The sequence below is a fragment of the Pleurodeles waltl genome, chromosome 11 (genome assembly GCF_031143425.1).
Source record: "Pleurodeles waltl isolate 20211129_DDA chromosome 11, aPleWal1.hap1.20221129, whole genome shotgun sequence".
NCBI classification, from domain to species: Eukaryota; Metazoa; Chordata; class Amphibia; order Caudata; family Salamandridae; genus Pleurodeles; species Pleurodeles waltl.
The window spans coordinates 934,720,084-934,747,145 of record NC_090450.1 but is presented as its reverse complement, the minus strand read 5'-3'; the positions used below and the strand labels follow the sequence as shown (position 1 = coordinate 934,747,145).

The window sequence follows — 27,062 nt, the reverse complement described above, 5'->3', positions numbered from 1 at the left end:
ATATACCTTATTGCTTCAGGAACATTTTGTTTATCATTTAGATGTGTGTGATTTGTGTAAAATCCTAATTGATTTTGCTACCCAGAGGGTCAAGTGCTAAAATGGTTACCTGGTGCTCAGTTTTGGTTTCAAGAGTAGTACAGGAGTACGGTAACCAGATGGCTCCATGTCACCAGCCCCTCACTTATCCATTTCTGGACTTTGCGTTAACATACTAGTGCATTCTGAGAATTGTAGACTTGGTTCCTTTTACTTAACCAACGTACATGATAACAATAATATTTAAAAGCAAAGTACGGGAAGGGGAAATTGGCGTCACAGGGATATGGAGCCATCTGGTCACCCTACCCAGGACAACAGTTGTAAAAGACTCAGATTGTCACAATAGGTGCTGAGTAACCCCTGAGTGCCTTGGGACTACTGAAAATATTCCCACAATCTATTATGTTCATTTACTCAGAACAATTATTATAAAGCACAAGACTGTCTCGATATAAAACAGCAAAAATGAATATAGTACACCGAATGGCTTGCATATATTCACATCAATTTCATGGCAGCAATTTTACAAATAGGTGGTGGAGTGTGCGAGTGTAACATCTAGCTTTGCCGCTAACGAGAGACTTGCCCCGAACAATGAGAAATTTCCTAGCTATTGTGAAGGAAAGTTTCAGTTCTATTAAGGACACAGAGGCAAGGATTATACTCATCTTTCTTCACTCTTTATTGTTACAGCAAGTTCAAAGTTAATTCAGAAACGGAAAAAACAACACTGCCCATGGGACAAACGTTCCCATGACAACCACGGTCCAATCAACGCTGACTCTGACTCTGTGTATAAGTATCCCCCGCCACTTCCTTACGTCCTCGACTTCACTGCAGAAGGAATTCAGCATTCTCAGGTTGCTGTCGCCTCTGAACCTATGAGAACAAAATCATATATACAACCAATTAAGAGTCGAATCCAGAAAAACTGAAAAATAAATCATCAACGTTTGATTGTATAACAAAGTTCTCCAAGTCATGTAAACATACAAAGCATTATCACATAAGCAACCGAATCTCCAGAATTCCAATAGCACAGTAAAAATATGTATATTACCAGAAAGCAGAGAATTCAATCACAGCTCCCGGGTGGGAGACACATTCCTTGTGTTGGGTGAGATAATCCTTGCCTCCGTGTCCTTAACAGAATTGAAACTTTCCTTCACAATAGCTAGGAAATCTCTTATTCTATGACAGGACCGGAGACGAAGATTATGCGTGTTCAAAGCTTACTTACCACCAATGAGGATGCTTCATGAACAGGCTTAAAATAAAAAAAATGTAAAAGTTGATTCAGACGACCAATCCGCGGCATTCATGATATCTTCCAATCGGCCACCTACCTCGATAGCATTTGAAGCCATGGCACCCCTAGTAGAGTGTGTCCCGAATACTCGTACATTGATACCTGCCTCCGCCAAGATCCATCTGACCCATCTAGCTATAGAAGGGAAGGAGACTGCCTTAAAGGGTTTCTTTATTGAAATCAACAGTTGACGTTCTCCGGGAGGCCGCAACTCGGCCGTCACTTACTCATAAGCCTTGAGGCATCTTACTACACAAAGCTTTGGTGCGTGAGGAAAAGCTGGATAGATTACTGACCTGATATTACACTTAGTTCTCCTGGATACCGTGAAGGTGACCCCTTCAGGGGAAAAAAACCCTTGCTGAGACATCAAGTGCCCTGACATCTGACACCCTCTTGCAGGAAATGAGGAAGGATAGCTAACTTAGCTGACAGTTCCTTCCTAGAGAGGCACTGGTTATCCTGCCACGAAGATAATAGGTGGAGGACCTGGTTGACATCCCATAATTCCAAGTACCTAGGTTGTGGAGGTCTGGAAAATCTGATACCCTTAAGCAACTTGCACACCCAACGGTGTTCCCCCACTGGACGATTGTGGGGAGGGCAGTGACCAGCCGATATTGCTGATCTAAAAGAGTTTATGGGGCAATAGGACAACCCTGTTTCCTGTAATTCAGGGAGGAAATTTATGATATTAGTAATTTGGGCCCCCATGGGATCGATTTGTTTTCCCAAACACCAACGAGCCAGTCGATGCCACGCGGACTTGTACTGCTTGTAAGTTCCCGGAACCCAGGCCTGTCTGATGAATCTCTCAGCTTTCTGTGAAAGTCGGCTGTCCTCCCAACGAGCTCGGAAATTTTCCAAGCTACTAGTGCGTAGTGACCCTGAAGGGCCAGGGGATGAAAATATCCTGTAAGATCCCTGAGACTCGACAGATAAATCAGGAGGAGGATGGGGAAATCGCAAGAGAGCTCGGGCAGAGATGGGAACCACGCCTATGACCTCCAAAGTGGGGTTATCAGAACCACTGTAGCTCCCTGATGTCGTATCTGGGCTGAAACTCTCGGGATCAGAAGGAACGGGGGAAACGCATACCCCAAGTGGGTCCCCCAGTCCTGCAGGAAAGCATCCACTGCCATTGCACCCGGATCCGGGGGCCAAATGAAGTACATCTGTAACTGGGCGTTCCACCTGGATGCAAAGAGGTCTACAGAACACGGACCCCAACGTTCCACGAGTGCCTGAAAAACTGTCCTGTCCAGCTGCCAGTCGCTGGGATCCCCAGGAATCTGGAGTTCCAGTCCACTAAAATGTTCTGGGAGTTCCCAGAAGATACTCCGCCATCACCGATATCTGGTGCTGGAGGCAAAAATTTCAAAAGTCTTTTGCCAATTACGCGTGGGCCTTCAGACGCATGCCCCCTAGGCAAATTATGTACTGCACCGCGGACACGTTGTCCATCCTCAGAAGGAGGACACAGGAAACCCTGTCCCAAGTCAAAGACCGGATTGCAAAAGAACCCGCCAGGAGTTCCAGGCAATTGATGTGCAAGCTGAGTTCCTGTGGAGTCCACCATCCCCCGAAGGAGACATCTCCGCTTCGGGCTCCCCAGCCCTGACGACTGGCGTCCGATTCTATGACAAGGTCCGGCGAGGCACCGAAGATGGCCCTGCCATTCAACGCCTCCATTTGGTCCAACCACCAATAGAGTTCCGTTCTCACCTCCTGAGTAAGGGAGGTAAGTTCGGAGTAGGTGAGACCCCGACGGAGATGATGTGCCTTCAGACGTTGAAGCGCTTGGTAGTGAAGAGGGCCTGGAAAAAGGGCCTGGATCGAGGATGAGAGAAGACCCACTACTCTGGCTAGTTGTCGGATAGAAATTCTGTCTCGTCTTAGTACCTTCGTCAGTTCCTTTTTGATCTTGGAAATCTTCGAGGTTGGGAGACTGAGGGAAGCTGACTGGAAGTCTATGCGAAAGCCCAGAAAGATAATCGATTGCGCAGGCAGAAGTTCTGATTTCTGCTGGTTTATGACAAACCCCAGATCCTGAAGGAGCGCAATAGTCATGTTCGCGTTGGACAAGAGTTGCGACCTAGATTTGTCCATAAGAAGGATGTCGTCCAGATAAATTATTAGACGAATCCCCTGTGACTGCAGGTATTCCACCACCGGTTTGAGTAGTTTGGTGAAACACCACGCTGCTGAATAAAGACCAAAAGGGGGGGATGCAAACTTGAATACCTGACCCCTCCACGAGAATTGAAAGAATCTGCGATCGGAGGAAAAAATTGGGACCGTCAGGTAAACATCCTTGAGGTCTAGAAGGATCATCCAATCCCCTTGAAGGAGAAGGTCTCTGAGCATATGAATGCCCTCCATCTTGAAGTGCCTATAGACCACCCACTTGTTGAATTCCCTGAGGTTGATAACCGGGCGGAACCCTTTGTCTTTCTTCTGTACTAGAAGAAGATTGCTCAGAAAACTCCTGGGGTGAAGGACAGACAGGCAGATGGCCCCTTTCCAAAGAAGGTATTGTATTTCTGAGTCTATGAGAGCGGACTCCGATGTCAAGAAAGTCAGGGGTCTCGGGGACCGTTCCTGGGCTGGTGTTCCCCAGAATTCTATGTGGAACCCTGATACCGTCTGTAATACCCAAGAATTCGAAGCTATACATGCCCAATTGTGCCTGAAAAAACGAAGTCTCCCTCCTATGCCCTAAGGGGGAAGAAAGGGTTATCCTTACGCTAAGGGCCTCCTGGAGCGTTCGCCCCTCCGCGGGCGTTCCTGCTGGTCCTAGATTTCCCTCTACCCCGATTGGGGAAGAAAGTGCCTTGGCGACCATCCTGCCAGACGTTGTTTCTGTAGCCGTAGGTGGGGCCTTGCTGTGAGAGGCGGCCGGAGGAGCGACCCCTACCTCTTCTGGCTCTTCCAAAAACCTTGCCCGGAAAGATCTTTTTGATGGATGATAGTGCTTTATCCAATGCTGAAAAGGTGGCGACGAATGTACCCAATTCCCTAACAAAGGCGTCTCCAAATAAGTTGCCCTGGGTGATCGCCCCTGCCTCTGAATTGGCCAACTCTCCCAAATTGGGATCAATTTTGATGAGTAAAGATCGGCGTCTCTCCGCCGAAAAGGCGCAATTCGTGTTGCCAAAAAGACAAACAGCCCACCCGGCCACAACATCCGTGGGCAGGGGAGTGTCTGTGCATCTGGCGTGTTCAGCCAATTTAATAATTTGCGTTACGGGTCCTAACACATCTAGAAGCTTGTCCTGGCAAGCCCTCTAGGACCAGTCAATGCCCTTCTTAGGGTCCCTGGTATATTTGGCAAAAAAGTACAGAGTTTTGGATCTAAGTCCAGAGTGACCGCCACCTTGTCCGGTAAGGTAGGGTGCGGGCATTCAGCCTTAAGACGGGCCCTAACCTCCTTATCTAGAGGTTGCCTGATCTTACTGGCTACATATTCAGCCACCTTCTGCTCCAGTCGCCATTCTGAGGACCTAGGGTAGTAAAACCCTCGGGATCGAACATGTCCGAGCCGGAGTCCTCGGTCTCCAGCGGATCTGGTGCGGTGGCCCCGGGGCGCATGAGGTGACCGGAGTCTTGTTCCTCTGCAGAGGAAGTGTCCCCCTCCAAGTCCTCTCCCACCCGTTTAGTTGACCCACTATCAGGGTCTAATAAGTGGTGCACCACGTCACCCGTCAGTCGGGGTAGCAATCCCTCCCGGCAGGGTGGGAGCTTCGGCGCGCGCGCACTCAAAGAACAAACTTCCGCTAGGCGCTGGAAGCTGTCCAGGTGCCCCGTGTTGCGCTTGAGCAATTTCTTGGGAGGTGCAACCGACTTGGAAAAAGGTCAAGCTCCTGTTAGTCCACTCATTCCAGTCCCCTTAGAAACTTTGCCAGCAAGCTGCACCACACTCTCTTTAATGGGGGCTAGGGCCTGGGCAATAGCTTGAGAAAGCAAAATGTCTACCCTAGGGGGTAGACTGTGCTGTGAAGGGCCCTCCCCGGGGGACATGGTAGGAGATAAATCCTTATCTTGAGTGGACTGCATACTATAGGACTCAGGGACAACAGACCAAACACCCTACAGATATAAAGGGCAGCCCCCCCACGTATCTTTTGCTAAATAGGGCCAAAAGGAGACCTAACGGTTTATTGGTGCGCTCCATGGATCTCACGTAGTAAATCAGGTAGAGTACCCCTACCGTTAAAACAGTGTCTGTCCTGCCACCAGTCGTATAGTGGGGGTTGGAGGGGTTGAAATAAGCCTAGGTTTATGAGAAACCCCTATCGCACACTTTTCCAACGCTCGAGACCGCTCAAAACGGGAAATGCGCTGTCAAAACAGAGCATCGCGAAAGAGCGCCTTCTGGAGGAGCCGATGCGTCACCGCAAGGTGAATCTGCGCCCGGGTTGAAAGAGCCTGCTGCGCGTAAACGCGTCCTTCTCAGCGTCTCTGAGGAGCTAAACACACACCAGAGCGGAGTATAAAAAACTCTGAACAACACGTAGCAAAAAACGCTGAACAATTCAAGAGGCAGAGAAGCGACTTATCTTTGCACCTGAGCAGTGAAGAAAGAGGACTAAGGAAGCAAGGGGGGGGGGGCAGAGGGGGAGGGCAAGCTACTTATATGCAGAGTCTGAGTCAGCGTTGATTGGACTGTGGTTGTCATGGGAACGTTTGTCCCATGGGCAATGTAGTTTTTTCCATTTCTGAATGAGCTTTGAACTTGCTGTAATAATAAAGAGTGAAGAAAGATGAACATAATCCTCGACTCCAGTCCTATCAGAGAATTACATTCAAGTGCAGTTTTTGATATCCTGTCAGACTCTCGCTGAATGACAATCTTCGGGTGCACTTGCACTCTGAAAGGACGAAAATAAAAATATGAAGCCTGGCGCTGCCATAGTGAGAGGCCATCTTGGAGTGATGTTAAGTTATATTCTGAATAACAGGTACTAAAAAATTAAATATAAATACATCAGTATGAACATTGCGTATTTAATACTTACGAGCACATAAAATACTATTTTGATGATAAATAAAACTGCTAATAAAATGTAGGCAAAAAATATATAAACGAATACTTACAGCCGGTACCAAATAACATTCGTAGCTTAAGTAATTATGATATACACGCAACGAGTGTTTCGCAAACATTATTAGATCTAATGTAAAGTGCTTTATTGCAAAATTCGTACATAGTTTGGCATGTTTTCGCGTTCTCAATGCATTCGCTTTGCCATTACAGTCTGTTTTCCGTTTTTGTGACAGATTTGTCGGTTGCTAGCTAGGAGTTACAGTTATATTGCGGAAGTGACGTAAAACGACGCTCTGATTTGAACGGTGATGGCGCTAAATATTAGTGAAGCAGATTTCGTTTAGGTGGTGAGGCGGAAGAAGTGCTAGCTTTGGAGGAGAAAAGAAAACGTATAAAGGGGAGGGGCGAGAAGCAGAGGTAGGTTGTAAAAAAACCTCTGATCGTGTTTTAGCGAGAAGGCACCGGAACAGAGGTCGAGCTTTGCTGGTGTCACCGAGCTCATGCCACTGGGTTTCAAACAGGGTGTTGTCATTGTAGTCAAATAGACTGCTTAGGAGTCACGTCCTTTCCGTGCCACCACCAGCGCAATATATCTGCGGCAGTGGACCTCCACACTGCGGTTCGCTGGAAAACGGCACTGACAACACAACTGCAAAACATTGGGAACGACAATACAGTGGATCTGTCACAATTCTGCCTTAAATGTATTTCGTGCAGCGAGTTTCAACGTCCATTATATTGGGTACAAAGTCCTACAATCCCGCCCCCCCCCCCCCCCCCCCCCCCCAAACATTTTACTTATACTATACCTTTAACAACTCTCTCTAACATTTAATGTGGATGTTAGTACATTTTCTGTATTGGGCATTTCGGGGGGGGGGGGGGGGGGGGGGGGCTGCTTGCCCTTGTAGTTGCATTTATATTTATATATCGGAACCCAGGACGAGGCGCCAAAGTGCATTATCAAACTGGTAGCATTCTACACCTCGGGAGAGGGTTTGGTTGGAAGGGCGTTGTCATGGCATTACGTGGGATCAAGAAAGTTTAGGTCTTAGAGGGGCATGGCCTGTGTAATTAGGGCTGTGGGTTAAGCATGACCAGCTACATTGTGTGAAACAGCTTCCTAGAAATAGTTAACACTTAGGGGATGCAAGATTAAATACAATATGAAATATAAAGAGGAACTAAATTGCGGACGTGGATTACCTTAATGTTTTTACATTCATTGTTGTGAAATAGATTAGTGTTTTTGCCACTGCAGTTAAGGACATAAATATAGGACCTGATAGGGCCCTTATTAACTGTCTGTTTTTAATTACTATCGGATCTTAGACCCGGTGTTTCCAGCTCCACTTAAAGCCTTGACGTTGTATTTGCAAGGAGGGTGTTAAGCTCTGACACGGTAGTTTAGTGTAAAGAGCTTTATTCAAAAACCACCAACCCAACAGCAGCGTCAGCTCCCATTTCCTCAACCGTCCAGTATCTCTCCACTCCGCAGACCGTCCTCGAGACCACTCCAGTTAGAATCTCAATGACAGAGATTCCAGACTGTACCCAACATTCTTAAGCAGCCACAACACATCCCCCTTATTACACTAGAGATGGAATACATAAAAGGAACAACAACAAAAAAAGGAAAAAAAAAGAAAATATAACATATGTGTGTGGATAAAACAAATAAGCAACAATATGACAATGTAATGGCCGGAATAACAGGATAATACAGAATATTTAAATTGCACAGAAGTATGCAGGAAAAACATCAGAATTCAAGAAACATAGTCCTTCCACCACACTGGTTTAGAACGGAGTCTGACAGGAGTTGTCTTGCATGGTGTTACCTTGGACTCTGTCCTTGCGGTGTGGTTCGCTCCTCGGTTAGACAGATTATCGGAATCAATCCTGGGACAGTTCCCTTTTGCAATTCTGGACATGCTCCATACTTCACCATTATCCAGCACAACCACATTTTCCCTCACCTCCTTAATACGGAAAGGGCCTTTGAAACTTGACCTCCCTTTAGTTTTGTAATTAGGGTCTTTCAACCATACCAAGTCATCAACCTTCCATGCAACATCGGACACACAAGATTTGAAATCATACCGCAATTTGTACTTTTGTTGATGATCGCTCCTACGCATGGACGCTTTACCAAGTTTCTCCTGGTCAAGTTTCTCTGAAATACATGATTCCAACTTATCTCTGAACCATGCTGGGAACATCTTGTTACAACCCAACCTTCCCCTCATGTACTCAAAAGGGGCGATTCCCGTAACGCTATTGGGAGTATTACGATATGCCCACCATTGGTCTCTCAGGAGACTCCCAAGAGAAACTCGCGTCTCAACTGCTTCCTGGACACAGTACTTCACCATCCTATTCATACGTTCTGCAAGACCATTGGCCTGGGGTAAGTACAAGGCAGTTCTCAAATGCACAATAGCTAAAGAGTCCAAGAAGGACTTCATCTCCACGGATGTCAACTGTACCCCGTTATCTGTAACCAAATGGCTGGGTACACCCTCTCGTGAGAACTCCTCCATTAAAAACTCAATCACCGTCCTGGTATCTAGGGAGTTAACACACTTGGTCACTACCCATCTTGAAGTATAGTCCACCATGAGAATGACATACCGTTCACTAGCAGGGAGAAGATGGAAAGGGCCCATGAAATCTAGACCTAGCTTCACCCAGGGCCTTTCTGGCACAGCAACTGGGGAAAGTGGGGGTTTCGATACCACTTTACTCTTGTCACTTCGTGCACATGTCACACAATCTTTAACGGTCGCTTCGACCTCACGATCCAACCCTGGCCACCAATATATCAATCTCAACCTTGATTTGGTGAGATTCCTGCCCAAATGACCCTCATGAGCCAAATTGATGATCTTATTTCTTAAACCAGTGGGAGGTATGCATTTAGTACCCCTTAATACCTCACGACCACTTAAAGACAGTTCATCCCTAATGTTCCAGTAACTCTTCAAAGGTTCAGGAATGTCCTTATAATCCGGCCACCCTCTTACAATGTAACCAGCAAGATCATGTCTAATGGAATCTTGATCCACAGCAGTCTTCCACTCATCTTCACTTATAGCCAACTCATTCACCCAACTAATGACACCCTCATCCTCGCTTTCGTCATGACTATCAATCGAACTCCTAGACAAGAAATCAGCTACCGTATTCTTCGGCCCGGGCACATACTCAACAGAAAAATTATACTCCATTAACCCTTCAACCCACCTCTTTATTCTAGGTGTCAATCCCTCACTTTTCTTTGAAGAAAAAATTTGTACGAGGGGTCTGTGATCAGTTCTCACAACAAAGGGTAAACCCCACAGATAGAATCTGAAATGCTTGACTGCCCATGAGCACGCAAGAGCCTCCCTCTCAATAACGGAATACTGTTGCTCTGACCCCTTCAGGGAACGGGAAGCAAAGGCAATGACCTTCTCCTCTTGATTTTCTCTTTGGATCAACACTGCCCCCAATCCAGTTACACTAGCATCAGTGTACAAGAAGGTTTTAGCGTGTGTGTCGAAATGGCCTAATGTGGGCATATTCCCAATACAGTCTTTCACAAAAGTGAAAGCAGCTGCACAGTCTCTAGACCATGCAAATGTGTTTCCCTTTTTCAACAGGGATCTCAAAGGTTGTGTCACGCTCGCAAAGTTGGCAACAAATTTAGAATAATACTCTGCCAGCCCTAAAAAGGATCTCACACCCTCCTTGTCTTTGGGTTCAGGGGCGCTGACAATAGAATCAACCAACTCAAGCTTGGGTTTAATCCCTTCACTGGAAATAGTATGACCAAGGTAGGTCACAGAAGAAACTCTAAACTTGCATTTTTCCTTCTTAACCGTGAGGCCAGAACCAACCAGTCTACACAATACTTCTCTAAGGATTTCATCATGTTCCTCTAACGTTTTGCCATGAACCAAAATGTCGTCTTGAAAGATTAGGACACCCAAAACCCCCTCCAGAACTTTCCTCATAATACGTTGAAAACAGGCAGCAGCGGAGGCTAGCCCGAAAGGCATTCTACGAAATTGATAAGCTCCTAGCGGAGTTACAAATGACGTGAGGTGTCTAGAGTCTGGGTGTAAAACAACCTGGTGATATGCTGACGACAAATCTAGTACGCTAAATACTTTTGAACCACCAAGCCTTGCCAATTCCTCAGAAATATTGGGCAGGGGTTGGCGATCAACCCAAATATGCTTATTAAGGTCTCTGAGGTCCACACACATGCGAATTCGTCTCCCATTGTCCTTCGGCGCTAGAACAATGGGAGCCAACCATTCAGAGGACTCTATCTCCTCAATCACACCAGCATCCAAAAGCTTGTTAAGCTCCACTTTGAGAGGTTCTAACATTAATTTTGGAACTCCTCTCACTTTATGCACAGAAGGAGTGGCATTCTTCTTAAGAATAATCCTGTGTTCAAAATTGGACAGACAACCTAGTTCTTCTCTGAACACAGTAGGGAAATCCTTCAGAATATCAAGATCCAAGTTGCTATCATTCACTACCATAACCTGACTCTTGGCATTGGGGTCCAATTTAATCCCCATATCACGTTGGTGACGCCAACCTAGTAGATTGTTCCCACGTTTTGCTACATAAACTTTCCCTACAGTGGCTTTACTTTGGAATTGAATACGCATGATCTTATAGCCTATCACTTCTATTTTAGACCCCCCATAACTGACAGGGTTGATATCAGGTGCTGTTAACGAATGGAAATCCTCCCCAAAAATTGCCCGGTAATTCTTGTCACCCACCATAGTATAAGGAGAACCCGAATCAGCTAATACTGTTACAGTTTTTCCATCAAGCTCAATAGTACACTCAGGCATGGTTACAGGTCCTACATCTACCATTCCAGACTCATTCACAATGTTGCCGGAATCCGAATCAATGCATAGGATCATCTTGTTAACATTCTCAGTGACAGCATCTATATTGTTCTTGTCACTATTGCAGACTCTAGCATAGTGCCCTTTTTTCCCACACTTCCTACACTGAGAATTCCGTGCGAAACAATTAGGACTGTTCGCAGCATGTCCTGTATTACCACAACGGAAACAACGCTGAAGTCTAGGCTCTCTCTTCCTCTCTTGGGTAAATCCTGGGGTTTTACTGTCACTGTCACAGCTAACCCTCAAGACCTCCTCGCGAAAATGCGGTGCTTGAACCATGCACAAATCATTGTCTCCACTCATCTCCTTAATCCAACTATTGGTGCTCTCCATCCCTTCAACAATTGCAATGGCCTCTCTTAAGCCTGGGTTTTTCGTCAGTAGCTTCTCCTGAACTCTCTTGTTGTTAGTACATCGGACGAGTTGGTCACGGATTAAGGAATCCGTGATGTCACCAAAATCACAAGTGCGTGCTAGCGTGCGCAAAACAGCAATGTAATTACCCACACTTTCAGACTTCCCTTGTGAGCGTGCAAAAAACTTGTGTCTCTCAAGAACAACATTGAGTTTGGATTCAAAGTGTGCTGCTAAAATGGCCACAGACATCTCATAACAGTCTCTGGGTTCACCTTCTGCCCCTCCAAAGGACAAGGTCTCTAGACTATCATAGATATTCCTGCCCTCAATTCCTAAATTGTGCAACAAGACTGCTTGTTTCCTTGCAGGAGAGAACTTTTCCCCACCTATCGCTATTAAATAGGAATCAAAAAGATTCTTCCAACGCTTCCACAGAAGAATCGGGTCACCTTTATCCGTTAGAAAAGGAGGAGGCTGAGACATTGTAGGAGTAGCCATAACTTGTAACGCGTCTTAAGTCCACTGTAGAAGAAAAATCCCTTTAAACTGTTCCACAATTTAGCACTGCACAACGAAGAGGAGAAAAAGAAAAAAAAAATATATATAAATCTGGCTTGGACGATTGAGACGCAAGCGCGTTGCTAGGCAGCGTTGCTATGGCTGCGCACGCAATGCAGGCTCGCGTTATTAGGCCTTCCGTATACTTCTCGTTGCCAGGGCCGCGTTGCTAGGCTCCTGTAGCAACAAATGTGCGTGCCCACTCGAGCGCGCTGGGTCCGTTGGAGGCTCGCGCTGAACTGACAAAAACTGTAGCCGGCAAGAAAGGATAAAAACACAAACAAATCCACTGTCTAGAGCAGACAGAAATTGTTCCTGGAACGTGTTCTCACCCCCACCTAGTGGAGACCGCGGAAAACGTCCACGCTGCCGCTGACACAGGGAAAATTTGATGGAGGTCGCCGGAGACGCTTACTCTGCCAACAACACGGAGAAGACCATCCGTTCAACCAGGAAAACAGGCACTTTCGATCAGGTAGGAAAAGCGCAGCAAGTCCCTGGGGAAGTGGCGTCGCGACAGAAGAGTAGAAATCCGTGGGTTCTGGGTTGGTGGTCACCTCGTCGCCAGTGTTAAGCTCTGACACGGTAGTTTAGTGTAAAGAGCTTTATTCAAAAACCACCAACCCAACAGCAGCGTCAGCTCCCATTTCCTCAACCGTCCAGTATCTCTCCACTCCGCAGACCATCCTCGAGACCACTCCAGTTAGAATCTCAATGACAGAGATTCCAGACTGTACCCAACATTCTTAAGCAGCCACAACTGAGGCCTATGTGTTAAGTGTATGGTGTTGTGCGTGAGCGATGAGAGTGGTTCAGTTATCCTGCATTGGGTTGCAGTGCTTAACAATGAGATGGGGAAAGTATAAATAGACATAGTACACACACAGTTTAAATCCGTGGCTGTCAAGTTTTTAGAGTGTTTCTGTGTCTCATTTCTACTGTGTCAGTGTATATTTGAGTGACATTCTACTGCCAAATGTGACCCTTCGAGTGTAATTTTCTTGCTAAGAAATCAAAGCTATGATAAGTATTTGGGTACCTCTCAATGAGCTACTAAGGTGTGTGGCAGGGGTACTACTGATCTTTGAAGTGTCTCAATCACTCGCATACTTCACATAGCTTTCCTCTGCAGCTTCTCACTGGTTTCCACTTACACGCTTTTCTACTCATATCTTTCTGAAAGTTTCCTTCAGCATATCTCACACAACATCTCCCTCCTGTAGTTTTCTTTCTTTCTTCGTGCATTCACTTGCTTTTGTTGCATACTTTACCACACACCCACCCTTTCTCAATCTTCTCACCTGTAGACACACATTTACTTTTTATTTGGCACTGTGAATATTTTGAAAGCTGCGTACCTCCTTTGACCTCTTCCATACAAAATGGTAATTAAAATTGTCACATATATGACCACTGTTTGTGTTCTCTGCAGAGAGGTCAATGATTGAATGAACAGGTAGTTTGAACATCTGTATGATCACTCCCACCCGCCAGACACTGTGAGGAACACTCACTGCCTTCAATCTCCTCTCCACAGCTCTCGACCGTGTCCGTCCTTTCACGCCCTCTTAAATACAGTTACCTAAACGTGAAATACGATAATAGTTACAAATATTGTGTTCTTTTTAGCCACGTTTTTGACCTCCCTGCTGCCTACAGACTCACTCTCACTGCTAGTTGGACTCGCCTCTATGTTGTGCCAAAAACAGCCTTGTGCTCGAAGAGCACAGGTGGGTTCTTGTTGATTCCACTTGAGTCAAATGCAGCATAAATGCTTGGGGTGTTGGGAGTGCCTGGGGAGAGGCGCTGGTGATTAATCCGCATGACTTCGAGGGTGAACTGAAAGACATCCTGTGCAGTGCCCGCAGACCACTTCTAGCATCCACCACAGTCTGGTCAGGCTTGCAACAGAGATAGTACTGGATCTATATAGATGTGGGTCTCGTTCTCACTTTGCCACTGGAAACAAATGGCTAATGACCCTTTATTTAGTACAAAACTGGTCCTCGACTGCTTGTATTCTGGTTCAGAGAGGACCTGGCTTGGCAGTTCGGGCTGAACTGTTCCCATGAGAAGCACGGTCAAGGCTGATTTGCTTATAGCTGAGTTCAAACTGAGGTGACTTGGTGAGCAAAACTACCATGGGTTGGGATGCTACCCAGAGCGATTGCCAGTGGCTAGACAAATTGCAAGCATTTCTCTCCTTACCTTTTGTGTATGTCATGTACTGTAATAGGAGCTTGTATGCATGACTAATGCAGTATAGTTCTGTGATGCGAACTCAAGCACTAAAATGCGTTCATTCTCCCCCATGTGCAAAGTACTTCACAGGGCAAGAGTCTGCTCCTGTGAACTGCTCCAGTCAGCAGTTGAGTATTTCAGTGACTATGGGCCATATGTACGAACACATTTTCCCATAGACACAAAATGGGTAAAACCCTTTGCTACATCTGGCCCTAGATGTATTCTTCTAAACCTTGTCTAATGCTGGATTCAGCAACTTAAGGCAGGCAGTCTATAAATTGTGTACGTTAGGGATGCAGAAAGAGGACAAAGATCTGCTTTGAGGGTCTCTATTGCTGTCATCAATTGTGCAAATGTTTGACGCCTCAAAGAATTAATGCTACTTCGTGCATGACAGCAGCATGACCTGCAGAGCTGGATTATATAAATCGTTCAAGTGACATCTGTTAAGTGGCAGATCTTTGCAATCTGTGCATGTCTTTCAGATGCTTGGTTTAGGTGGCTTGATGGTAACTGCCTTGAAGTATAAGGTTATGTTTTATAGATTCTCTAATGTAACCCTATCTTGAATCCTTGTTTTTTGAGCAGTTTTATGTAGGCAGTCTTGAGTTAATGGGCAGCTACTTTATTTGGGAATTTGTTCAGTATGCTCCTTGATTTAGACACAGCACATGTAGTTAGAACAATACTTTTATTGGACGGCTGTTGGAGAGATGGATGACCTACTTGCATTGACAAGTTAATTGAATTCAGTTTTGGAAAGCAATTTGAAGACACTTATTGATTGGTGGTTGGTTGTTTTTGTTCCGTTGTTCCTACTCTTTGTGGGTTGATATTTTTTGTTTTATTCTGAGAGAGTCTTCCATCTAATTTCTTTATTGTATAGATGAGGTGTTCAGCAATGCTGATCAAAGATGATCTGTGAGCTCAGCATCGTAATAGTGGGGCGTTCTAGGTTACAGAACTCCTCTATTTATTATTTCTTTTAATGTTTTTGGGAAGTTGATTACTGATTTGTAAGAACATGTTATAGGCAGTTAGGTGATTTTTGTCAGTTTCGCCATTGTACTCTCGATTTGACTTGTGCATCATGTACCTTTTTTTTCATTTTTTTTCCTGTATATTAATCTAAGGTTACTTTCTGCATTTAGGGCCTGTTTTGCTTCACTAGTGACCGAGATGAAACACTCATGCACTGACAAAAATCTCTGGAATGCGCTTCTTAGTCCAAAGAAGACATTATTTCACTACGCAAGGTTCCTTAAAGGAGATTAGCTTGCTTAAAGCAAACGTTTTAAAAATGGTCACAGCAATGAAATGAAATACTGTACAAATGATTCTCCACTGCAATATACACAGTAAATATATGTATCTATATTATAATGCAAAGCAAATGAATTAAAAAACATGCAGCACCATGAGAAAAGGGCATCACTGCTTCATCTCCCTCCTATTCAGCATCAGATCGCCAGATCCTAGACTTGATCGAGAACAGAGAGAGATCAATTATCCTCATGGGAAGGATGGCATACTCCAGCGTCCTGGGAGTGCCTGAGATCTGCGAACACTCTCTGTCCCCGGTCCATCTGGTCTCGGCCTTTTATACTTTGAACAAACAATAAAGGAAAAGTCTAGAACTTCCCTTTCCCTGCAGAAGTTTATTTATTAAAAAAAAGCTGATTACTTTAGGCCTGCTTTGAAAATAACATGTCAGGACGTGGCCACAATCCCAAGGTGCCAATCCAAAACAAGTCAGTTTCCCTGCCGTCTGAGTACAATTTTATCAGACTATGCCCTTAGTGGGGAAAACACACGAAGAATAAAAACATGTGCACATTGTACAATGTGGAAAACTACTTGCAGCTTTTAACGTAGCAGTGTCTAATGCTAAGATAAAGTCAATAGACAAAATGAAGCTGGTGGTCACTAATGTGACAGTGTAGTGCTAGGCTAAGTGCAATGTGGAGTCAGTGGTCAAAATTCACATATCCTTACAGCACCATATGCCGTCCTCCATGACATTTGTACATGCCAAGCCTTCACAAAATTAAAGGCGTTCGGATTTCCATCCTTTGTTAGGGCACATTTGCAATTTTTGGTTATTGTACTTTTTTCCTTACACATTTCTTAAGGGGCATGATTTTTCCCTTGCTCAGAAATAAAGAGCCTCTGATACTCTGACTTTTAGATGCAGTGTTGGGTAGGATGCTTACTTTTATTAAATCAATAGGAAGCTATGACAAATTATTACTGTTTACATCTGACAACATCTGGATTCAGGGTAAAGAACATGAAGCATTCAGCCATTATGTTTGCCTATGTTTTTATGAGATGATAGAGATGAGCTTTATTGTCATGAAAACATCTTAGCTTACATAGAATAACCTAAGGCACTTTTGAGAAAAAGAAAAGCATTTAAAAAATAAATTACAATATGTGGAAGGAGCATTTTGGCACGTACTGTAATGCTTTGGTATGGACTCTTATTTTTGCTTAGCAGATACATCATGGGAAGCCAGATGTGTGGGAAGCCAGATGTGTATGCCTATATTTTTGTATAAGTCTGTTAAAAAGAGCACCCATGCACCCTGCTAACCGTATTGCTAACAATTGTATGGTAGATGTGAGAAACTGGGTGCTGGTTGAGGGGGTGAAACCCTAATCGAGCAACAGCCACAATCCTTGTCAGGGTGAACCACAAACAGTCACTTAATTAACCTGTGCTTAAACCTCTCACCACTTGCCGCAGAAGCAGTCAGGCAATGTGTAAAGTAGTTAGGAAGCAAGTAAACATTATTAAAGTGGTACACAAAACAGGGAAACCCCACACCAATGTAGAAAAATAGAGCAGGATTTAAGATAAAAACCTACAAAAATCAAATTAGTAGAACTGGAGATATGCTATTTTGAAGATGTTGTGCCAAAAGACGCAAATCGCCATCTGAGGGTATCTGGTCATGCTGGACCGGGGCAAAGTCAGAAGCTTAGGCCAACCACAATGGAGAACAGGCCTGATACAGGACCAAGTTGGCTCACTGAGGATTGTACCTTATGTCCTTAGTGCACTGTGTGTGCGGTGTTGCTTTACAGCACTTCACGTTGTCTGGCGTCAGTTCGCAGAAGCTGCAAGGGCTGCGATTCAAGGTTCTGCGTCACACTGCATCATTTCCAAAGGGGTTCTGTGATAGCGGCAGTGTGAGGTCCTTCATTGATTTACGTCTTTTTGGGTGACTGCAGTGAGGCTTTGCACCTCTTGACGTTGCTTCTAGTGAAGCTGGTAGATATGTGGTAAAACATTGCATTGATTTCCAATGAGGCTGGCAGCTGTGCTACAAGGCTTTACGGGGCTTCATTTTCCTTCGCACCAGATTTGGTGGACCCTTCTGTTAGGATTGGAGGCGCTCTCTTCGATGCCAGCTAAGTGCCCAGGACCTGTGAAGGCACCATTTGGGGATCAGGAACTCACTCCAGCAGAAGCCAGTAAAGCCCTAGCAGGTCCAATGCAGCAGGTCAGCTGGGCAGTTGCAGGGAGGGAGACCTCTGGAGCTTGTTGTGTCCCTGTAGCTCAGAAAGGAGGTCACTCAGCTGACCCTTGGTGTCAGTTCAGCCTGGAATAAAGGGTACACACCCAGTCTTCCTTCTCAGCAATCAGGGCAGGCCTCAAGCAATAGGGCATTCTTCTTCGGTAGTATCCACAGGTCCAGGAGTGTGCTGAGAAGATGGGTCTGAGGGCCCAATATTTATACCTGGTGCCAGCTTTGAAGTGGGAGATGCTTCTGGAGTTTCCCCCTACAGAGGATTCTGTAATTTCCTGCCTCCTGTCCCTGGTCCCAGTCTGTCTGAGGACACAGTAGGCTAATGTGGAGTCACTTGTGTGTGAGTTTAGCCAGTGCCTTTGAAGTGCTGCAAGAGCGGTAACTGACAGCTCTGCCAACCCCCCCCACCCCCAACCAATCCGGCCGACACCCATTTTGATACTGTCTGGAAGGAACACACAAAGGCCAACTACTCAGTCATGTGACCCAGGGACAGACTGCAAGCACCAACTGTTTATGAGAAGAAAATGCCATCCTTCTATAAGTGGCATTTTCAGAATTGTAAATGAAACCCCTACTTGATGGCAAAGTCAAATTTTAAGTCACAATTCCTCAGATACCAAACATGACTTTTCTTCTTGCTCCCAGTCAAAAGTTATCACTTAAGTGTAATAAGCTAACCTGGTGTTATCTTATGGGAGAGGCAGCCCTTGCAATAGTGAAAAACAAATTGAGAGTTTTTCACTACCAGGAAAGTAAAACTTAATACATGTCCAACTTTTTATTTACAATGCACTGTTCAGGGCCTATCCTATGGTTGACTTTTATGTATTAAAAAGGAAAGATTAGGCCTGGCAAAAGTCTTACTTTTCCTGGACAAAATGCCAATTGAAAACTGCACACACAGCCTTCAGTGGCAGGGCTGGGACATGTTTTAAAAGGCTACTTAAGTGGGTGCCACAATCAGTGTTGCAGTTCCACTAGTAGCATTTTATGTGCAGGCCCTGGGCACCAGTAATACCATTTACTAGGGATGTACAGTTAAAATAAATGTGTAAATTGGGTGTAAGCCAATTTGATCATGTTTAAAGGAGAGAGCATAAGCACTTTTGCACTGGTTAGCAGTCGTAAAGTGCACAGAGTCCTAAGCAAGCCTCAAGAAATCTATTCGCTATGGCGAGACAGATTTCATCAGGGTGAACTGTTTTAGACCCTCCTCTGCCTGTTCTGGCAAGCTAACTAATAACGGGTATTCTATTCACTCACAAAGTGAAAGAGCAATAAAAATGTCTTTAAATCTTGCATTTCTCTCATCACATTTGCTCTGCATTCACAGACCGAGGTCAAAGGTCAGTTTGTCATCCTACGTCTTTTCTTTTTCTGGCTGTGAAGTTAAAGCATTTTGTAAAGTGAACTATGTGATAATTGTGCTGCGCAGAACATGTGAAAAGAACAGCTGTAAGATGTTGGGCATTTGTCCTAACACAACATTGAAATAGCTTATAACATTTCAAAATGTATTTCAGTAGTTAGGAAGGCATATTTTTGTGTGGTGAAAAGATTTGTATATGATGAAAACAAATTAGAGTACTTTGCTTGATGTGCGAATGATGTTTTTGCTGAAACACAATTTTCAAACACTGTTTATGCTCTATATAGGTTTATCAGTAAAACTGCATGTTGGTGGGACATTTTGTGGCCATTTCACTGAAAAAAGTGCTGTCTGTAAATTACAGTGCGCTACCACATCATGCTTTAGCAATATACTTATTTAACGTGAGTTTTTAAACATGAACTTAGAGATATTCCTGCTACCACTCTGGTGACAATGCTATTAGTGAACTAAGGGGCAAGTCAGGGGTCATGTATACCCTATATGTGGGCTTGATTCTTATTATACATGGAGCAAACGTTTAGTCTATTAAATCAGAAAATAAATGTGTACTGCAGAAATGCTAAACTTGCATATTTGAAGGTGCTCTCATACGTGATAATGAAGAAGAAGACAGCTCCATACAATATTTGCCTAGGATCACACAATTTGGGGTCAAGTACATTACAGTTATGGCAAGTAGATTATTAAAGTTACTAGACCTCCAGGTCTAGTCACATTTTAAAGATTTTTCGAAGCCTGCTAAGGCCAACAAAAATGAGTTTAGCAAAACAGGAGGAGTGAAGGCAGAAAGGTTGGGGGAAGATCACCCAAGGCTGGCAGGTCTAACAGTGGACAATACCCTTACGTTGCCCCAAATGTGCCTGCATGCTTTAATTGATATTCAAAGCCTCTAGGTTTAGACTTGTTCTTAAAATAGCACCTAAGCACTTACCGACCAGATGCAGGGAAATTAGGACAACTGTACCTTATTGAATGTATATAAAGTATAATTTATGTTAATCAAAGTTGAAAGTAGCACCGAAAAAGTGATGTTGTAATTTAGTAGTTGGAAAGATTGATGTACTAACTGATTGTTGACTCTGAGTGAGTGGTAACAATGACACATTATGTCCCAAACATGAATGCAAATCACTATCTTACTGTATGAATAGGAATGCACTTTATATGAAAACATTAGCACATCCCCAGGCCAGACATCTGTGTAGCTCATGTACATGGACTATAGAACAAGAAACACGCTTTATACTGGGGGAAAAGCAAAAAAAGTGAATTGTAGCTTCGCTAATTTATTTTTAATGTGTACAAATATATATTTTTTAATCTCTGGTGTTTATATGGAATAATTCGTAATGAAAACATAAATCATTGTGGTATGTGTGTTGTGCAGTTCTGAAAATGTCAATACTTTACTAAAATATTTGTGTTGTTAATCTAGCCATCCTTAGTCATTGAAATGTACTTTGTATTGTGGTCCTGCTCCAGATCCAAACCTTTTTTTTGAGACATTAGATCTGCTTTAAAACCCATTTTGTGTGACCCTAAACTTGCTCCCAGAGCTCCTCTGAATTGCAGTGTTTGTGGACTAAGTATCTAATTGAAATACTCTAGAAGTAATGAATCAGTTTACTTGCCATCCATTTCCTTCGAAACTGGGGAGTGTGCACCTTTTCCACCTCTTGACCTACTGAGGACATTGGACTTGCTACAACTGCTTCCTTACCTACTGCGGGCTGCACATCTGCTCCAAATCCTGCTGAAATGTATTAAGGACAAGAATAGACCAACTTCCCTCCGAGCTACAAATGGAACGGTCTATTAATAGCTGTTAGCTGGCTTTATGGAATGAGGTTGAGTTTCTCCCATTACGTCTTTCTTAGCCTGTAGGATAGAGCAAATAAAAAATACCAAGAAAATATACAGCAAACTCAACCTCCTACATCAGTGCTTCTTATTTTTAAAAAAAAACTTTTGTGGACCCCATTTAACCATTGCAGGAACCCGTGGACCCCCACTGAATTAATATTGGAATCCAGGGACCACCCACTGGAGGAGTGCTTAAAGCCGGGGACCCAGGCCTAAGCTTTTTTTGATAATTTGAACCACAAAATAATGCAGAAAAAAATACAGACACACGCATTCATCAAACAAACATAAGGGAGGAGCCACGCCGGTGTCTAAAATGGCCGCATGGTGTTGAAGCTCTGGAGAGCCTTTGCCTGCCCCCTGTCTCCCCTGGATTAATGCCACGAGATGCCTAGACACTGTGTGTGGCGGGGGACTGCCCATTAGCAGGCGTGGAAGTGTCTCTGCTGCATATTCAGTGGCTGCGCCTGGAGCTGGCCCTTCCCTCGGAGGCCTGTGGTGATAGGGGCCGCGGGTGAGCCTGAGGCGACCCTTATACCCATCCCAGTAGCCCCACATGCCATCATTTACGCCCCACTCCATGGATCAGGAGGATCATCGAATACCTGGATGCAGCGTCAATGTTTTTCTAAGATGGGATCCGCTCTATTTCGATAGCTGAGCCACCTGCACTGTCACTGATGCCTGGGCCTAGCATGGTAAGGTGGCTGCTCCACTTCATCCCTGCCTCACTGGTGCTCAGCGACTACCCTGCACAACCTCTGCCAAAGATTGCCATGTTTCTCTATACATGAGTGGTGCAGTGGATTGCTCAGCCTAGCACCCACTACCCCCACTGATCCTGGCACATCTGCCCTGTGGCGCTTAGTTGCCAGCTGCTCAGAACTAATCACTTGACATGTAAGGGCTCCCTAGCTCCTTCTTACCAATGCCCTGCATTGTGCGTCACTGTCCCACAATATCCACTTTCAACGGGGCTGACCGAACTTCACTGGAGAGGGGAGACGAGTGCCCATTCACTGCAGGGCGACTCTGCAGTTGTCCCTACACCACCTGCGATAGTTCGTGAGGACCCCAGACAGCGGAAGCTCCCCTTTGAGAAATCCACACCCGCCCCATCAATAACCATTACTACCATGGAGGATGGCGCGACTGGAAGGGCGGCTGCTGAGCAACCAGCAGATATGGGTGCCATTACGGCTGAGCTCTGCTCTGGGTTCAGTGCGATTGACTGCCGCTTTGATGCGCTTGCCTCCTGCCTCCTGCCTGGACCATATGGGAGAACACCTGGATCGTCAGGACAAGAGGATGGAGGTGGCACAGAGCCACATATCCACGCTTGAGGACGCTGCTGCTGCAGCAGAAAAGCGACTGGCGAAGCTGGAGTCCAGACTGCACACCTGTAGCTATCAAGAATAAAGATTTGGAGGCGTAGGGCCGATGCAACAACCTTCGCATACTGACCTCGCAGAAACCACAAACCCAGGATACCTGGTTCTCTTCATTGAAACGCTATTAATCGAGGTTCTGGGCCGCCCAAATTTCACCGCTACATTTGTGGTGGAGCTAGTCCACAGGTCTTTGACAGCCCAACCGTTCCTTGGGCACCGCCCCTAGACCGATCATTGCCAGGCTTCTAAACTTCAGGTACCCCTCCAATACCAGGGCATGACCGTCTCACTCTTCCTTGACTCCACCCTGGCGGTACAGGAAGTTCGGCGCAAATTTGTCAATACCAAAACACTTCTGTGCAAGCTGGGACTGCGCTATGGAATGCTCTACCCCGCAAGACTCTGGGTAGATGTCAACACAAAATACACATCTTCGACAGCCCGCCGATGCCCTGGACTGCTGTAAAACTTCCAATAAGGCTCGCTCCCTCACCAGACAAGACTCACCACTCGATCTCCCCCAGATACTGTGCTCACTGCCAGTATGGACATTTTTCTCCTGCTAAACCGTGTGCTCTGTCTCCGGTTCCCAGTTTATGGGCCACCTGTGCCCTGCATATTCTCAACACAGCATCTGCTCCTCTGAGTGGGTAAATGTAGCTATGGCACATGCATGTCCCCGATTGCAACTGCTCATGTTTTAAACTCCTTGTGGCATTGATAGCCCTACAGGGCCACCACCGTAGTGTTCCTCCACCCTATGGTTTGTACCACCCTAATTACCTTTTGGGATTGTTGTTCTTTTTCGTCATCATGGGGATTCACTGGGCTTGTTCTTGTAGATAAGTGTGGGTAGGGGGTTGGGAATTGGATTCTTAATGTTTTTTTTGTTTTGTTGCTGTTCTTGATTATTGTTAAGATAACACACATCCATGCCATGTGTACTACCCATGCTTATACAGATGACAAACAATATATATCACGGGAAGACTCCCTCAGACATTACTCATCTCCTGGAACATTAGGGGACTCAATAATCCACGTAAAGGTAAGCAGATGCTGCAGTACCTGAACTGGCTTAATGGTCAAATAGTCTTCTTTCTGGAAACCCATTTGTTGCCACGCTCCACATACACATTCGCTGCCCCTTGGGGCATGCGTCGCTAGTTCTCTAGTTATAGCTCCTATTTGCGGGGGAAGGGTGTATTCTCGTTCACAAACTACACTTCCACCCAAATTCCACTTCTGTAGAGGACCAAGGAAGATTTATACTGGTTGGAGGCACGTTGGACGCCTTGAAGATACTACTGGCAAACGTTTATGCCCGAACACGGACAATTCTAATTTTTTTCAGACACTGAATGCCCACGTCGATTATGTGGACTCTGATCACATTGTACTAGGGGGCGATGTTAATATGGTTTTAGATCCACAGCTTGATACCACGGTAGCAAGTCATGCTTGGAATCCTTCTCACTGCGTGTTCTACATGGCATGTGCAATACGTACTCGCTGTGAGACCCCTAGGAGTTACACTACCCCACCACCCCAGCATACACATTCCACTCAGCTCCCCAGAGTACATGGTAATGCACTATTGGCTGATGTTTCCCCCGGTTGTCCCATGGAAAGGCACCATCTTCTACTTGCCTCGTACCCTCTTTGACCACTCCCTGGTTATGATGATCTGCTCCCTCCCCCAATTCAGTAAACGCAAACGTGCATGGAGATTCCCTGAAACAGCTCTCCATGGCTCAACATTCCGTGCTGAGCTCAGTACTGCCATCATGGAGTAATTTGACCTTAACAAGGACTCAGTAACCTCACGGGGCACCTGTTACAAGGCCTTCAAAGCCTATTCGATGGGCATCTGCATATCAAAACACTCTGGGGTCCTCAAGGGCATACAGAACAGTTTGGCCAGAGTGGAGGTTTCATTGTCGGAGCTGGATCAGACTGACTCGCTCCGCTGTGGCGGTCCTGACCTCCTGAAACGGACCGCCCTACTAGTGAAGTTTAGGGACCTGACAGAACGTGAGTTACAATACTTATGTAAATACGCTAGAGCTCGCTGATATGGTGAGGTGAGTGCCCAGGACATTACCTTAGCACACCTGCTTTGGCCTCCCGGCTCCTCCTCCCATGTCTCTGAATTAATGACAGCTGACGGTACACATTTTTCTGACTATAAGGATATTTGTAATACATTTCTCACCTATTACACACAACTTTACACTGCGCGCCACTGTGATGACACCCCCAAAATGGCTCAATATTTAGATGAAGTGGCTATGGTCTGGCTCACTACTGCTCAGCAACAATTTCTTAGTGAACCAGTGACTTGTTAGGAGATCGTCCTTGCGATTGATGCCCTGGATGGATCCAAGGCCCCTGGCCTGGATAGCTTCACAGGCGCATTTTACAAGGTGCACAAGCGCATGCTAGTGATCTACTTATTCACTGTGTACACTGAGGCCCTTGAAACTGGTGTCCTGCCCCCTACTTTACGTGAAGCAATGATCACATTACTGCCGAAATCAGACAAAGACCACTGGCTATGCGGTTTATACAGACCCCTATCCCTGTTTAACTTCAATATTAAGATACTAGCCAAATTCCTGGCCATGCGACTCTCCCTGCTAATGGACCAAATCATATTACCAGCCCAATCGGGCTTCGTCCTACACAATTAACTTCCATCAATCCCGCAACCTTTTCGCAGTAATACACCGGATATCACCCTCCACCCCAGCTGCGGTAGCTCTACTTACGGTGAAAAAGCAGTTGACTCTCTGGAATGGGCTTTTATGCGTACAGCCCTACCCAAAGGGGGATTGCCCAGCTGCTTCACATCATTGATTATGCTGCTATACTTGCAGCCCACTGCCCGGATTTGACTTAACGGTTCTATCTCATCCTCCTTCGCAATCACTAGGGGCACCCATCACGGATGCCTCCTCTCCCCATTGCTATTCATCATAGCAATGGACCAATCGATTCGCCATCTACATGGACAAATATCTCCACAGGGTATTACAATTCAAACTGGGCCCACTACTTGTTTCGCTTTACGCGGACAATATCCTTTTATTTGTCTGCCTCCCCGCAGACAACTTGGATCCTCTCCTACGCAAGATTGTTAGCTTTGGGACCTTTTCCAGACTCTGCATTACCTGGGGGAAATCTGAGCTTTCTGATGGATACAACTACTTCTGGATTCCTCACCTAATGAATTCTCCCCATGCGTAGCATTCGATGGAAACTTCTCTCTAGCTCTGCACGTCGGCGAGGACGTGACAATTGCCCGACTTCACGCGGCTCCGTGTGACGTCATCGTGGCAATAAGAGGTCCTCGCTGACGGCAGTTCCCTTTTTTTCAGTGCCTTCGATAAGTTACTTTTCTGTTACCTGTATCGTTAGCTCTTCGGAAGGGATACTTTGTGTATTTCCATGATGTCGGCCCCGAAGAAGTCGGGTTTCAAGCCCTGCAGGGAATGTGGAGGTCGTGTGTCTGTGACTGATCTACACAATGATTGTCTTTGGTGCCTCCGTTCCGATCACGACGTCCAAGAATGCGGATCCTGCCAGAAGATGAATCCGAAGGCATTGAAGGAACGCGAGGCAAAGCTATTCTTGGCGAGGTCCAAGAAGGAGAGGAAGCGGCACCATCTGGTCTTCTCCCATAAGAAGCGGCGTCATCGTGATTCCCGACGTCCGTCTAGAAGTCTGTCGAGGTCTCCATCGTCCCGGCGCCGCAAGTCTTGGGAAGTGAGTCCGATGGTGTCCCCTCAACCTGCGACGCCGCAGAGGTCCCCGGCGCCATCAGTCTTTGAAGTTGTGGAGCCCCAAAGTCATCTGGCTTCGCCAGTGCATCCTGAACCTGAAGAATCCAGCCCGGCGCCAGCTCCGGCTCCGCAGACTTATCCTTTGTTCCCGGCTCCAGGTACAGATCCGGCGGCATTCCTTAATGCCATGTTTCAAATTTTTAAAAATATGACTCCGGGAGGTGGTGCGCCGGCTGGCCCCACTGGTCTCCTGGCTTTCAATCTTGGCGTTCGGCTCCATATAAGCCGACGCCGTTTATGCCATTTTGTTCGGCTGGAGACTCAGGTCAGGCCCCTATGCCGGCAGCGCAGCCCTCGACGTCGAGGAAGAGACCTTCGGCGTCAGATGCGGGTGCCTTTTCCATGGCGCCGATGGATCCATCTGCGGTGTCGGGTGGATCCGGAGAACCTGTCATGATGCCTTCCCGGTGCCATTCACCGATGTCGCTGCGCTCCATGTCGACTCCGGGGCTCGAGGCCAAGTTGAGGTCGCGTCGAAAGCCCCTTAGACTTTTGGAGGAGAGGGAATATCAACTGCAACTCCGCGAAGAAGGGGAGATCACTGATCCT

At 45.8% G+C, this 27,062-nt stretch overlaps 1 protein-coding gene across 2 annotated transcripts in view; it reads left to right on the top strand.

Moving 5' to 3' along the window:
• The first annotated feature begins 6,707 nt into the window (after positions 1–6,707).
• The window catches only part of CIT (citron rho-interacting serine/threonine kinase), a 1,039,445-nt gene continuing 1,019,090 nt past the window's right edge, over positions 6,708–27,062 (top strand). For both annotated transcript variants that reach the window (XM_069215034.1, XM_069215033.1), the window contains exon 1: positions 6,708–6,815. The gene's annotated coding sequence lies outside the window, so the exon portion shown is untranslated. The remainder of the gene's footprint in view (positions 6,816–27,062) is intronic.